We start from the raw sequence: 15,980 nt of genomic DNA, 5'->3' as shown, positions 1-15,980 counted from the left end.
TTGTTGTTGGAATCTTACTGATATGTCTTAACTTGATGCGTCATATAATAATAGAGGCTAAAAATGTCAGTAATATCTTCAAATATAGGTGGGTTGAGGCCGAAGGTTGACTTTTTTATGAAACACGATGTTTTCAATGTTCAAACGTAACCTTAGAGGATCTTAATTCAACCGGACCTAAAAGAAAATAATACCTGTGTAAGGATAACATACACGGATCAAGAAGGGTGTTAGGCGATTTTTTGAAAAGAAAGAACAGAAACTCACCTCAAGCACCACACTATCAATGAAAGGTTAAAACAGGACTGGCGGGCACCACTGCCGAGCGACGTGTCGGACAACAAGCTGCATGCAACAGCGGGGAAACGGGGCATGCCTTGTAGGGGGAAGGGGAGGTGAGGAGTAATACCATTCCTTATGCAGACAGTCCCTGTTATGAATGGTGTGAAAATATCGCTCGTAGGGTCAGTTGGTGCAAGCATTTCAGTGGGCTTGGCAGACTGATATGTAATAGCAACGGCTGGCTCGGTTGAGAAAGCAACGGGAAACTACCTCACTCCTCATTTCCTTAGTACGCCTCTTCAGTGACACCTAGACTATTTATGACAGCTGTTGGCGGAGCTGCAGAGGATCAAACCAGCCTTCGGGATGAATACCCAACACACATACGTTATTATTATTATTATTATTATTATTATTATTATTATTATTATTATTATTATTATTAGACAGTCCTGTGGTATAGAGGTAGTGTGCCTGTTTCTTATTCCAAGGACCTGGGTTCGTTTTCCAGCCATTTCAAGGATTTTAATTCTGGACTGAGGAGTAGAACAAGGTTCACTCAATAAAAGATTTTTTAGAGCTCTCAGTTACAGGAAAAAAGCACACAGTAAAATGACAATGCTCCTGACCTAGTATACATAGATGAACACTGGTTGCCATGGTTACAATGGTGTCAGGAAATTGATGACATAGAATGGTAAAGCAACTGGACCTGACGGCGTATACGCTGAAGTTCTCAAAGTAATAACAGAACAGGAATCAAATATATGTATCAGGAGAAATACCATCAGAATGGCTGAAATCAACATTCATACCACTACCGAAGAATCCTAACTCGTCTCAGTGTGATGATTATCGTATGATAAGTTTGATGTCTCACGTGCTCAAAATATTCTTGCGAATCATTCACACTAGAATATACAAAAAATGTGAATCCCACATGGATCAGAATCAGTTCGGTTTCCGAAATGGCGTTGGTACACGTGAGGCACTCTTCTCGTTAAATGTGTTGTTACAGAGGTGTAGAGATATGAATGTTGATGTCTATGCCTGTTTTATAGACTTTAAAATAGCTTTTGATTGTGTCACGCACAATAAGCTGATAGAGATTCTGAGATCAACAGGAACCGACTCCGGTGACTTACGTATAATAAGTAACCTGTACTGGAATCAGTTTGCAAATGTCAAAACCGATCAAGGAATTTCAGAAACTGCTTCGATCAGAAAGGGCGTCCGCCAGGGTTGTGTACTGTCACCTCTGTTGTATAACATTTACTCAGAGGCAATATTTAAAGAAACATTGGAAGACTATGGTGGGATCAAAATTAACAGGAAAATCAGCAACAACATCAGATATGCAGATGATACTGTTGTCATAGCTGATGACATGCCTGCCCTTCAGTGCATGATAAACTCCTTAGTTCAGCACAGTGAAGAGTTTGGATTATATGTTAACCCCTCAAAAACGAAACTGATGGTGTTCTCTAAGAAGACAATTCGGACAAATCTCACAGTAAAAGATAAAATAGTTGAGCAAGTGTCTTCTCTCAAATATCTGGGTACCATCTTGGATGACCAATGCAACTCCAAACGGGAGATAATATCTAGAATTGAGCAGGCCAGGAAACAATTCATTACCATGAAGAAATTCTTTGTGAGGTCAGATCTCAGTCTCGAACTACAAATTCGTATGATCCGCTGCTATATATTTTCTGTTCTCCTATATGGATGTGAAAGCTGGACTCTGGATCCAATCATAGAAAAACGTATTGATGCCTTAGAAATGTTCCTGTATCGCTGTCTCTTGCGGATATCCTGGGTAATGAAAATCTCAAATGCCGAGGTCCTTCGTCGGATGAAAAAGCAAAAAGAACTACTGCTCACCATAAAACAGAGGAAAACGCAATACCTAGGACATATCATGAGAGGTGAGGGGTATCAGTTATTACAGCTTATTATCGAAGGGAAGATACAGGGGAAGAGATCTGTTGGGTGAAGAAGAAATTCATGGCTGAAAGACCTTCGAAAGAAATGGCATTCCATTCTGCACTGTCAAGATCAGAGCTAGTTACGTGGATTGCCAAACTCCACTCGGAGACAGCGTCTTAAGAAGAAGAAGAAGAAGACCCTCAGATCAAAAAATATATCCACGTTAACAGGGTAACTTCAAGGTGGTTGTTAAGTTCCATAGGTGTGGTTTCTGAAGATGGCTATAGAGTCCTTTCATGCAACTGTCACAAATGTGTGGAAAAGGTCAGTACTTAGTCCAAATCTTTTCAAGAAGTCCATGAACAGCCAGGGAATGATCCGTTGAGCCCCAATTATGAGGCCAGTGATGCTTATGACTCAAGCTTGTATTTATAAAAATCTCTTTCATGTTTATTTCTCCAACAATAATAAATATAAACAATAACCATTTCATAAAAATAAAAAACTATAGTCTTGTTCAAAGAATTCAACGTAACAATGTAAGAACAGAAAAGTATGCAATTTGTTACCAAAACCAAAATAACAAACATCCACAGCCTAATATCAAGTCAGCCAACAAAAATACAGAAATATCTACTGATTTTTGCTTGTATTTTTCCACAGAATGAACAATTGACTGATCTTTGCTTGTATTTTCCCAAGTCCACACATTTCTTTTAAAGCATTCATGATATATCATTCTTCCGCGTTCTACGCAGAAATACTTCTTACATGGCTGTGCCTTGTCATTCTAACAATTTTCTTCAGTTTATAAAACATGCAAGTGTCACACCATTTGCTTTCAGCAAGTGGACGAAAGGAACTTCCAATGGCTATTACTTCTTCATTCAAAGTAATAAACTTCGTTGTTAGGTTCCGTATTGAGTTAAGACTATGCTTAAAGTAAATACAAAATTTTAATATTCCACCTTCTCAATACTAAAAATCATTTGATGTTTTACAGAAACATTACAATGATATTAATAGGTACTAGTTTCGGTCCACTGTGGACCATCATCAGCCTAGCCAAATTACATAGTGATGAAATAAAATAATGTGGAGAAATGAGAGAGGATCAAGAAGGATCTACAACCTTAACGAAATAACTGAGAAACCCAATATTTTATTTGACCTTTTCATTACTTACTACAGAAAAAACAAATCGGTCGTTCAAAACTCTTTCTTTAAGTCAATTAAGGGTCCCCCGCCAATACAAACACCATCACTTCCTCTCCCGTCTACCCCGCCTTGAACCTTTCCCATCCCTCCCACCTTCCACCACTTACATCATTCCTCCCCTCCGTATTCACCTACCCCCTCTCCCGCTGATCTACTCCAAGCTACGCTCACTCCGTAAGTTGCATTCAATACAGCAAGTTTGTTCCACGCAGCGCAAGGTGAGTCATCATTTATATTTTCTGGTGCCTCGCTCGTTCTCTATTTCATTACTCGCGTTAATACTAACTTCTTTCTCCAGGTTCATTGGGGTTCCGATTGAACTGAGACTACTTCTGTTTAACACAGCAAGCTTTTCATTCCACCATAGAACATGTCCAACTTTGTCAACTTTTAATCTTATGCTGGTCTCATCGGACAACTCTTCCCTCTAAGCTAAAGTGGAACTCACATCTAGAACTTTCTAGAAGCATATACTTAGTTATAAATTTTAATTGTGCAACACAGGAGTAACTGTCAACCAAAGACTATCTCATCAAGAGTTTTTACGTGACTTCACGAAGATTTTACTTGTCAATGTGAACACTTCTGTTACTTTTATCATAATTCACATATACGGTTTTTCACTTTTGTCTGTTATTCCACCACCATCCCATCCTTCTAGATCCTCTCTCATTTCTCCACATTATTTTACTTTATTTTATCACTATGTCTTTTACTGTTGTAATTTGGCTAGGCTGATGATGGTCCACAGTGGACCGAAACTAGTACCTATTAATATCATTGTAATGTTTTTGTAAAACATCAAATGATTTTTAGTATTGAGAAGGTGGAATATTAACATTTTGTATTTACTTTAAGCATATTACTTCTTCGTCTTGCTCTGCAGGTTTCAAGTTTGAACTGCAGTATCAAATGGAGGCCAACTGGATTAGTAGTTCTTTGTCTAAGCTCTTCAGACATCAACTGCTCAGACAGTAATCAGAAAGTCGTCCACTGACATTGATCCTATTCCCAATAGCCACTACTTGAGCATTTATGCCAGCTACATTTAACATAGGAAAGAAAATAGCTAGTGGCAAATGTGTTGTACGTTGTAACCCACACACATTTTATCCACGATATCTACACCACGATTTGTCTCACTGTAGCATGTCATTGTAAAATTTGACATATTCTCCAGTTTCAACATCACTCGAGTGATCTAAATGTGGACCTGAAACAATCAGTACAAATCATTTTTTCTTAGAACTGTAGGAGTTCACAGTGGCATATTCACTGAAACCAAACATTGATGACTACTGATTAGCTCAGCTGGCAGAAATCTCTTATTCTTTCAAACGGTGCCAACAAAAGTCTACTACTACTCAGTCATCTATCAAGTAAATGTCTGTGAACCGATTACCCGTTATGATATTATGGCCTGTGTTATAGATAAGCTCTGCCAACAGCGTAACAACATCTGCTGGTTTGTTGCTGATGGAAAAAGGCCCCTCCAGCTGATTCCCGGCATAAATTTCCAAATTACGATAATAGAAGTTTTTGCATCAACTAGAGCATTATATTTTAATACATATTTGTCTGATTTTGATTGGATGTACTGTTCAAACCAGCATCTTCAGCAAAGCACTTAAGTTATTCACTGATTATTATGAATGTGTCTAGGGAATAGTTTTCTTTACAGTTTTCAACAAATGATTGAAATACTTCCCAGATAGCTGCCAAGTTGTCCTACTCCTGGAATTCCTTTCTTATAATTTTGTACCAGGCGGTACACCTCCACGCCGTTAATTTAAAATGTGCGCCAATTGAAACTCCTCTGCTGGAGGAAGTCTGAACTTTATTGACGGTATTAATTTTCTACTTTCTCAGAAGATGTCACCACGTGGAAAAGTTTGAGTTTTTGAACTGTGTCATTTTTGATGTGTTTTTGTTTCACTTGTAGTTAGAAGTGTGAACTTTCTCTTCTAGAGAACACTACTGAAGATCAACAACGGTGCACTCTAGTGCGAAGTGAAAGAACTGTTTTTTGGAGAAAATTTAATTTCAAGAGTTTGTTCTTTGTTAAATTTCTTTCAGTCATTGTTTAAGTTGGCAATATTCACCCCTTCTTTCCCCTTGTGTTGAACCTAACCAATCCCGAATTTCTTAAATTAATTTCTATCCAATCAGATGTATCTTCCCCCAACTTGAATATGTTGCTGTGTCCTACCCAATAAAGTGTTTGTGGGAGGGTGTTTTCATTCCCCTAACGCCTAGAAACTTCCGCGAGAGTATTTAAACTGCTGATTTTTGGGTCTCTCGGCCACTTCTGTTCCATCTTTCAGTGTATTAAGTACTTAGCAGGAGGCGGGAAGCGCCTCTTTCCTCGGCAGCGGTCAGCAACAAGGTAATGGCCGATTAATAAATTCTTTCTTTGCTAGCTCAGCAGTTTAACTTTCGGGGCGGGTTCTAAGCGTTCCACTATGTAACCTTTTCCTAAAATGTAACTTCTCTTTTCATCTATTCTCTTGTAAAGCTACATACTGGGATAGAGAGTGCTAACCCTCTCGAGCTCCCACTCACATTGTCTGGAGGTGAACTTATTTTCTCAACCAATTCTTCCGTAATGTAATGTAAATTGTTATTTTCTTAAGTCACCTCTGTAGTATGGGATTAGCCCTTGCACTAACGGCCTAAGGCCAAGTAGGTCTTAAACAAAGTGTATTAGGAGTGCAAGTTCGCCTCCCCTCAAATTGTATTTTAGAGGTCATGTATTAACCTTCTTGTCATTTAATAGACCTCAGTAGGTTGGGTATTTTACCCCTGTGTATATGTCCTTTGAGGACAGCTTAAAGGTGGAGTTTGGTGTGGCCTGGGAGAGGCTTAAAATTGAGAGCGAGTGGCTCTTTTGAAAATGGTATATTGTATGCCTCGAGGAGGCTTTTCAGTGTAATTTGGAGCAAGGGCTCCTAGGTATGAATGGGGTTTTCTGCCCCTCTGTTAAAATTGTGTTTGGGGTAAAACTGAGCTGATTGCCCAAGAATTATGTTTCTGACTTTTGAAGCCCCAAATGGGGTACCTATGTAAATGTATTTTTCAATCGTGTTTCGGCTACTAAGTACCTGTTCTATTTGTTGTTACCTAATTTTGAAAAGAAAATATAACCTTGTTAAATTTTAAAATTAATTTCACTTTAGTAGCTTGAGACCTATTCACCACCCAGCACCTTCTTTCATGCATAACTACCACAAAAACACGGTAACAAATTTCATCAAAACAAAAGCAATGAAGCAAAAATTCATGAAGAGAGAATTTTTCCACTCCACCCACAAGCGATCCAGCATTATTGCGCTTGCAAGTAAAGTACCAGTCAAATATAAAAGCCCTAAGAAAGCCTTTATTTCAAAATTATCCGTCTTTTTTGCATCTCTTTCCCTCTAAAAATGTCCTTTTACATATTCTATACACTGATTAGTATATGGAACAAGAGTATGTAACATTTTGTCAGTTATAAACAAATTCCAATCCTCACCATATTTCTTGTGACGTGCAGTGCCAACAAATCCTGGCAGTGTGGTAAGGGTGTTTTCCTCCTACAGTTAGGTTCAAGGTGCTTACCCCATTTTGTGTTTCCATCCCCCCCTGTATTAAACAGGGTATCCCTGAGAAAAGGTTCATCTTGCGTTTCACTTTCTTCAATATCAAAGATGTCTTCTCTACTCTCAGCCGGAAGATTTTCAGCATCAGTACCATGATTCTCTTCACTCTGTTCCTCTTTATCAAAATTATCGTCATGAAGCAAACTGTCTCCTATTTTCCTAGTCACTAGGATGGTTTAGATCATACTGATGGTTACTAGCCATAATAAACATACGGAAGTTTCAGATTGTGCGGCATCCAACAGCCGCCAATATTCAGTCACCAAACACTAATGTCATCAACAATGTCAACTTTTTAACTCTTCAGCAAGACAACTGAACTTTATTAACAGTGTTTTAAAATCAGTGTTAGCTTCTGTAGAAGTGATTAAAAAGACCCTGGACACCTTCAGAGAGGAGATTACATGGCTAGCCGACATAACACAGTCAGGTAAGCAACAAGCAAGTTACTCGGAGGAAGTGCAATTGAAACCAAATAACTTCACTGCAGCAGTATCAACCAAGCACACGGTCATTGTATCTCAAAAGAAAATTCTGATGAAGAGCAGAATTCTGAATAGACACTACAATTATTACAGTCTTCTACAAAGGCAAATTCAATGAAAGTAGGGGTAAACAAAATCTAGGGAATACAAAACAAGGAGGTAGTGCTTGAGTTAAGAAATGAAAACGAATCCAAGATAATGGTGATCACAACTGAGACAAATAATCCCCACCTGAAGGCAAGAATACCATACAAAAAGAACACGTGAAATATTATCCATGGAATTGAGGTTAACTTCCCGGAAAACAAAGAAATTCCCTCCATAGTGGAACAGAATTCAGTCATCAAGCATGCACTCTCCACTAATCCCGACAACATAGTACTATGGCTAGTACATGCCAAAGTCGTACGACATGGAGTAACGAATGGAAAACTCTTTTCCACCCCTCAAAAATCTGGGTGCCTCTTCCAGCTTTTAACCCATGATCTTGGAATCTGGAAGCCGAAATTTTAAACTACGCCATAGTTGAAGTCAGTCCAGTGATCTACCAGACACTACAGAACTGCGAGAAGCTCTACGTAGGATACTCGAAATGCAACTTCAGTGAAGGTGTTTCCGTAATTCGCTGCTACAACTACATGGGCTACAGACATTTCTCTACAAACTGTAATAAGGAACAGTGCTGTTCACATTGCTCAGATGCTTACAACTTTCATGACTACCCAAAAATAAAGACTGAGTGCACTGATGTAAATTACAAAACCAAAGAAACACAATTAAACTTCAACGAGAATTAAATTCTCAACATCCTGCTAAGTTATTAAATTGCCCTATACAGGGAGGTCGGAAACAACATGAAATGGGTATACGAGCATTAAAGAGGGTGGTCGTACTGATGAATAATTTGAAAAAATAATTAGATTTCTCGTGCCGTTATAATTGTATTCGCGTCTGAAGTTAGCAATCAGATCGCTTCGAGGGTGAATTCAAATGGGCTTTGTGAGGTGGTGTTGCTAAATCTTAACGTGGCTTAAGATGGCTTGAGAGCAGCAATCGAAGGAAAGTAAACTTCACCAGGGGAGGTATTTAAACATGGACTTTGACCTGACAGGATCGCACCATAACGAGTATGCTACAGCAACACTGGCTGAAGCTCATGGTGCGTTTGTGTTTGATGCTGATTTTTTGGCATAGCTCTCAAGCTAATCTTAAGTCACATGCAGATTTAGCAACATCGCCTCGCAAAGCACAACTAAATTCACCCACAAAGCAATCTGATTGACTAACTCCAGAAGCTAATAAAATAACAATGGAGCCAGATACTAAATTATATTTTTCAAATTATTTATTAATATGACCAACCTTCTAACGCACATATACCCAGTTCACGTTGTTTCTGACTATCCTGTATACCAGAAAATACTCATTACTAAAATTAACTGAACTCCAAGTCTATCAACAAAATTTACATAAATCAGCTATGCCTACCAAAGAACTCATTTTAAATTTCAAGCATAATGAAAGAACAATTCCGTGTGTTCAAGAACCAAACGTTAGAAATAATAGAATTTTAGGTTTTGGACGAGACCTCTATATCCACATACCGAAAACAAACACAACTGAGGTGTGGATTCAAGCTGCAATTGTAACGAAATCGGAAAACATCATCTTACTCTCTCAATACTGCACTGCTGACAGGGTCATTATATGCACCACATTTAATGAACAGAACCTCTACATCTGACTCAAAACGAGATATTGACATGGATCAGAATGGCCTTTAACAGATATGCGACGATTTAACAGGGGAACCACTCCTAAACACAGAGGACTTCAACGCTAAACATGGGGCTTGGAACAGTCCCGTAGAGGATACACAAGGCAGACTTCTTTACAACTTCTGCAACTCCTCCAATTTAATACAGTGGAGTCTCGTTAATCCGAACTAACTGGGACTGGAATCTGTTCGGATTACAAAATTTTCAGATTAACGGGAAAATATTTTCTAATAATAATGTTACTGTTTTACTTCCCCGCTAACTACTTTTACAGTTTCCGGAGATGCCTAGTTGCCGGGATTTTCTCCCGCAGGAGTTCTTTTATGTGCCAGTATATCTACTTACACAAGGCTGACGTATCTGAGCACCTTCAAATACCACCGGACCGAGCCAGGATCGAACCTGCCAAGTTAGCGTCAGAAGGCCAGTGCCTCAACCGTCTGAAGAAAATAGTTTCTACAATACAGTACAGTAGATACTGCAATTTGAAATGACCTTTCTTTAGCAGTTACATTAATAAAATAGTGTATAAAATTAAAGTAGGGTAGTTAAGAAACAGTACAGGAGGAAACAATGAAAATGACATTGTGAGTGGATTTTATTTTTTGTTAGTTGCCTTACGTCGCATCGACACAGATAGGTCTTATGGCGACGATGGGACAGGAAAGGCCTAGGAATGGGAAGGAAGCATCCGTGGCCTTAATTAAGGTACAGCCCCAGTATTTACCTGGTGTGAAAATGGGAAACCACGGAAAACCATCTTCAGGGCTACCGACAGTCATCAATTTCAAACAGACCAAGAAATTGTAGCTGTGGTGGAGAAGGAATCTGGAGTTGATTGAGGAACAGAGTGACGACGAAGAAGAACACAATGAACAATTAGTGTCAGATTCAGATGACGCGGCACCTTAGAACTTGCCGTACGCTACGACAAGCAATACTCCGCTGTTACACCCACTGATGTAATGTTTATGAGACGCTGGTTTAACACTGCAACTTCGAGTAGGTTCCAATCATTACAACAAAAGAAACTAACAGACTTTGTAAAGATAAACGACCAGTGATTGATGGTTTATGATGTGTAATTATGTTTACATTAAGTTATTCTAGAAAATATGACTAATAAAATGCAAGTAAATCTTCATTCTATAAATGTTCTCTCATTTCAGTAAGGAGATTTTTTTTTTAATTGAATACTTCAGTTCAGATTAACCAGACTTTCGGATTAACGGGACTCTAGTGTAATACTAAACAATAGAGATAAACCAACTGCAACACCTCACAAGAGTTATTCAGATGTAAGTGTAAGCAGTCCAGCACTTCTCCCACTAATCTATGATTGAGACATAAGTGGTGTACCAACACTCTCCGACCACTCTAATTTTAATGACCTTAACCCTAGAACTGCGGACCGTCTTTCTGGAAGACGGTGCACCGTTTCGTCACGTGCGATTGTCTTTCTGAGAGACGGTGTCGTTCTTCCGCCGTAGGTTTATAAATGGTCACCAGATGGCAATAATATACACATACCAGCTGAATACTTATACTTTTATCTTCAATACTGAAAGTCTTTGAAACACAAACATTGGTCTGAACAAGTTTATTTAGCTGTAGAAGTGAAAGTACTTTCACATGTTCATAGAATCAAGATGGCAGCCTGCTTTGTTGATGATTCTGAAATCAAGCGCTCGATTTTTGAAGATCTTAGTGACAATACTGATGGTGAGAGTGGTTATTGTTTTAATTCCGACGAGAAAATTATTCCTGAAAATAGTGAAAGTGACAGCAAAGTACAAGGTGCCTCGGAAGTGATGGGAGTTTCCGATGACTGGAATGATGTTCAAGTAGGTGCAGGTTATGTTATTATTGGCAGTACGTCAATATTTGAAGAAACCAGTGAAGGGATAAGTGTGAACTATTGATATTTTTGTAGATTGTTATAAGGAATTTGATCACAACAGAGGAAAGAAGAAACTGACCTAAGAAAACTAAGATAAGCTGTAGGTTCGAAATTTGTGAAAAGAACTCAAAATTCGTTTCGATGAAAATTTGAGTTTTATTTTGCAAAAGAAATGAAAAGGGGATAACTGTGGAGGAATATGTAAGAAAATACTTGTTCATTTCAGAATATCATGTTTCAGAAATAAATTATCTATCAAAAATTCCTTTATTTGAGCAAAATATTTCAACAGTTTCCTTTGTCTAAAAAAATGTTTAAATCATTTTACGATAGTTAGAAATCGTGGCAATATTTTTCATTATTTGTATTATCTTCATTTAGATCAGTCTTTTAGCTTTCTGTTGGTATATAATATGGATTTATTAGGATTGATATGCGATTACAGGAATGATTTTATTTTCATGGTGTATGTTGAGAAAAATAACTGCAACATTTGACAGAAAAACCTGCAGCAGTTCTAGGGTTAAAACAGATTACAGAAATACCATCAACAAATACTAATAATTACTCAACCAGGACCTACAGAACAAGAAATGTCAAATGTCTTACTTCCAACAGGCTGCCAAAGGAAACCTACAAGGATAGCAGAAGAAATAGCTTCCTGCAACATTGCCACAGAATTAAACGACATAGTAGAGAAATTAACTGAAGCCATAAACAAACTGACAGAAGCAAATCTACCAAAAATTTCTCAAAAAAACCTATCTAAACTTCTGGTGGAATGAAGAACTGTCAATTATGTGAAAACGTGTATTGGTGTCTGATAGACGACATAAACAAAACCACTGCCAGTACTACATCACAGATATTACATTTATTCAGTAGCCAAAGAGGAAAACAAAAACTTAATCCTTAAAAGAAAATCAGAATGCTGGAAAAAATTGTGTTCAATCCCTATAAAAGATAAACCTTGAAAATTTGTTTAACAAAGTTCACAATAAGTCTTTCAGACCTATGTGCCTTCTGCCAGTTCTAGGAAAGATTCTGAAGAAGCAAATAACCAACAGAATTATGTACCACATGTATTGTCACAGCCTATTATCCCAATTTCCGTATGGCTTTACCCCACAAAAATCAACTGGAGATGCTGTTCTCTAAGCAACTGAAATGATTCAAGGCAAAAAATAGGTTTCTTGATCTCTTTGGACATAACTATTGTATTTGATAATGCTTGGTGGCTGAAAATTTTGTATCAACTAAAGGAAAAGCAATGCCCACATAATATGCACAAAATCACTCGAGCATACTTCAGCAAAGAAAAGTGAAACTTCAAGTCGGAACATTAATTTCAACTAAATACATCAACAAAGGATGCCCACAGGGATCTACCTACAGTACAGAATTTTGGAATATTTTGTATGACGACATCCTCAAAGTACCTCTTCCCACAGACTGCAAGATTGTTGCTTACACTGATGCACTTTTTTTTTTTAATGAAGCTGACAATGCTGCTTATTTAAGTAATCGAGCGAACACAGCACTACATATTCTGTTTGAGCTCCAAAAATAAATTGCAATTTAATCCACTGAAAACTAAGGCTACGGTTTCAAAAATGGCTTTAAGGGCCGCAGATCTTACGATCACATGAAAAGAATTGGAGGAGCGTGCCAATCCAACTGATGAGCCCAAATGGCACATCTGGGCAAAACTCTGGAAATGCACACGGCCTAACCACCCAAAAGCTGGTTCTATTCCCATAAGGCTATGGTTGTCACGAGAAGAAGAAATCTGGTAAACCCACAACTCACGATGAATGGACAGGAAATCGCACTAGGTCAACTTTTATGTATGGGGTCCTACTGGACAAACATTTAACTTTTAGGTCATACTTCAATAAACTAAAGCTTAAATCAGATACAGTTTTTTAGACCATTGCTACTGCATGCAGGCCATCATGTTGAATAAACTGAGAAGCACTCCGCATTATATACTACACAACCTTCGTTCCACTAATACCGTATTATGCTTTATCATTTTCTTGAACACTTGAAAAGCAATGGCCTAAGAAAAAACTTCTGCAGATTCAGAGAGCAATCATCCACCAAATTTCTCATACCTATCACACAATACATATACAAGCAGCCCCTATCATTGCTGGAATAGAACCCTTGTTCTTTACTGCCATCGGAATGACCAAACTCACATTAATGATGAAAAACATAACATCTCCTGCACCAATTCTTGAAACCACAGTGGAGAAGAACTGTCATTTCCTGGAATCTGGTCACCCTAGTATCTTCAAGACTTATGTTTGCAATAGCTGCTCGCCCAACCATGACTACCACCTAAGAACACTGAATCTGACAAAGTGGGTTGCGCATTCATTGCCTACGAGAAAAACAAGAACAGTGAAGCGTTTCCAGCCTGATACAAATTGTCATCCAACTGCTCAGTATTTCAAGCGAAGCTATGGGCTGGCCATCAAGTCTGCTGTGGAGTGGTGTGAACATAACAGCAGTATTGCTCAGATATTAAGTGACTAAGGTTGCACTGAACACAATCAACGACACGCACAATGTCAACCCAACAGCTGCTACTATATGATCTAGAGCTCAGCAGTGCCCACATCTGTCTTTCCTGGATCCAAGGACGCACCGATTCTCCTGGAAATAAAAAGGCAGACATCCTCGCAAAAGCAGTTTCCTTATCCAACATAGAAATTACAGCAAATCACCCCCAAGCTATACAAAAGCCCAAATCAAAACAAATCTAATAAGACAGTGGAATAACCTCTAGACATTAAGTACAAAAGGGTCTATCAGAAGAGAATTATTTTTTCCCCCGACATATAGCCAACTCCAGTACAAAACATTACTTGCCAAATTCATTCTCACTCAGTTTCTCTATGACCACGGAAAGTTTGAGCGCTACTTTCAATGCTTTAAAATTAACATTACAGGTGATTGCTTGTGCTTTTGTGGCTCTTCTCAAACAGTGGAACATTTACTGTTCGACTGTGCCGTATTTGGAAGGACAAGATTCAAACTTGAGTGTCACCTAAACAATTGTAATGTAGACCTTTCAAAGCCATTATACCACCTTTTTAGGAAATTCTGCTGCTACAAACAGTTCCTTAAGGTCATTCACCACATCTTGAATAATTTAGTTTCCCAATTTTGTGTCAAAGACCAACAATTAACTGATCAAAACTATAACCCTACCATACACATGTAGCCTACAATAGGGTTCAAACTGTTAGGATATTCTTATTTAGTTTATTTTCCAGATTGAACCATGTTGTTCTTATCTGTACATTACGTACAGTTTGCCAACGTTTCAGATACATTGCAGTATTCTTTTTCAAGGCGACTGAAATACCCCTACTCGATCCGAGGTACTCAGTCTCCCAGGCTACTATCATAGTGTTGCTAACTATCATAGTGTAGGCTGGAGTGCTGTGCGCAGGTTATTCACATGCAACCTCACTACGAGCCTCCTGGTGCCAAAGCTTCTCCTTGACTCACTAACCGACCCCTAGAAGTATTCTTATTTACAAGAATTAAAACTTAGACAGTGTAAAACTCAAATTTGCCACTGTTTTCTGTGTTGGTATAGGCTGGCTAGGGCCAGATATGTTTTAATTAGTCACAGGGTGATTACTCACATTGTACCTTGTGGAGTGTGTGGGATGCTACAGGTCTGTTGACTGTTTTGTTGCCCTCTGCCCAATAGTCTTGTTACAAGCCACACATAACTAAGCCTAATCTTTTCTCATAGCCTAGTCTTGTAACCAGTGCCTAAGTTCGCAGCCTCCCACAGGCTGCTGTGACATTGTTCGAGACGAGCCGCGTTGAATTTCTAATCTCTGTTACATCGTCTGAACCGAGCTGCGGGAGCCACGCCGTGTTGGGTATCTAACCTATCGTTCGTGAAGGGTCTATGAAATATTTTCCTAAATACAGGTTATCAGCGTAATATCCACATATATCCTTAGTTTGCAATAAGAGAACTGAACTTGAAGGTTTTCAATTATTATGAAATGTGTATAGAAAAGTGAAACAAAACGGCGTAAAAGTCACGCTTTTTATTTTCATTGCGTAGGTCTGTATCATAGTTGCAATATTTTGATACCATTATGTATGGTATGACCTAAATGGTTAGCACGTGTTGGCCTTTGGTTCAAGGAGTCTCGATCGGGTCGAGGATTTTAACTCTTGGTTAATTCCAACGGTTCGAGGGCTGTTACTGAATTAAACATCAGAATTCATTTTTAGGTAGGGCCGCATTTTCATATGCATGTAGATTGCCAGTTAGGCGACAACTCGAAAGACTTGCACCCAGCTCCGGAAGCCGCACGCCATTATTGTTGTTTTTATAGTAATAATAATATATTTACAGAAAAATGTCCAAATACAGTACCCGTATTTTATTATTTTGCTTTCCCCCAATTTTATTATGTTGCCCACAATTTATCGTTTTCCCGTATCCGTTGTCATTTTCCCCTTCCCCCCCGGAAAATGATACATCGAGGTTTTACAGTAATAATAAAGCAATGTGATTAACATACTTTTTGCCTTAGATTTAAATACATGCTGGAATGTCTGCCATGAAGAGATCTTTAACATGCTAGTTAATCTACCAACACAAGTTTCCCTAATTTAAACATTTTTCAATGTCGCAGTATTCATTCCTGTAACCTTGAACTATGCTATACAGACTGCTAGATAGAGAGGTATGCACACATACATC

The 15,980-nt window shown here is 38.4% G+C and overlaps 1 protein-coding gene across 1 annotated transcript in view; it reads right to left on the bottom strand.

The window, feature by feature from the left end:
• The window catches only part of Sbf (SET domain binding factor), an 851,001-nt gene that overhangs the window by 776,782 nt on the left and 58,239 nt on the right, over nucleotides 1-15,980 (bottom strand). The gene's annotated exons all lie outside the window — the stretch shown is intronic.

This window comes from Anabrus simplex, chromosome 3, assembly GCF_040414725.1.
Source record: "Anabrus simplex isolate iqAnaSimp1 chromosome 3, ASM4041472v1, whole genome shotgun sequence".
In the NCBI taxonomy this organism is placed as follows: domain Eukaryota; kingdom Metazoa; phylum Arthropoda; class Insecta; order Orthoptera; family Tettigoniidae; genus Anabrus; species Anabrus simplex.
This window is presented reverse-complemented; position numbering and strand designations above follow the sequence as displayed.